Below are 819 nucleotides of genomic sequence, written 5' to 3'. Positions count from 1 at the left end.
ACTTCTGCAGGTACAAGCAGAGGAGTTAGTAGACAAAGATATCAGAACATGAATATGAATAAGATATTTGAGAAACCATTTATACCAAAAACACAAAAAGACCCCTTGTTCATACCCCCACAAATTACCACATACCAAGATAGTCTGAACCAAGATAAAAAAGTTTACAACTATACATCCCAAAAATACATAGAAAATATCTATAGAGTACAAACTTTTTAAACCTTAACCCCAGAGCTACAAATATCAAAGAACCAAACATAAATTATATAACCCAAAAATTACAAGTTTACAACAAGCTAATTGCACTATCCAAAACCAACCCAAGCTTAATAAAAACTTGTTTTGACTATGGATTATTAAATACCATATACACCCAAGACGGAGAAGAACTAACAGCTATGGAAGAATTACATAAAATATTCACTACCTATAAAAGGATAACCAAAGGAAATCTATTTTATATAAAGTGTTATACTGCACCAGCAGAGATATTATACGACGAAATAAAATCAGTTATACAAGTGGTAAAAATAGGATTAACCAGAGATATGATTATACCGGAAGATATTATGCAATAGCTAGAGATACCCAGAATTGAGATACCTGATTTCTATGCAAATAAACGACTCATTGGACTAGCTACAATTATTCAAGAATTAGCAAATAATTATACCAATGGAAATTCAATATGGAGCTATTATTCAAAAGACCATCAGTGATTTATTCAAATTCAAAAGAACTACGACAAGCAGATATGAAAAATGTTAGGCAATGGATAATGACATTACTTAACCCAGAAAAACAATCTACAGCAAG

Source organism: Capsicum annuum, chromosome 10 (genome assembly GCF_002878395.1).
Source record: "Capsicum annuum cultivar UCD-10X-F1 chromosome 10, UCD10Xv1.1, whole genome shotgun sequence".
Classification (NCBI taxonomy): domain Eukaryota; kingdom Viridiplantae; phylum Streptophyta; class Magnoliopsida; order Solanales; family Solanaceae; genus Capsicum; species Capsicum annuum.
The sequence above is the reverse complement of the archived record's forward strand: the minus strand, read 5'-3'. Positions refer to the sequence as shown.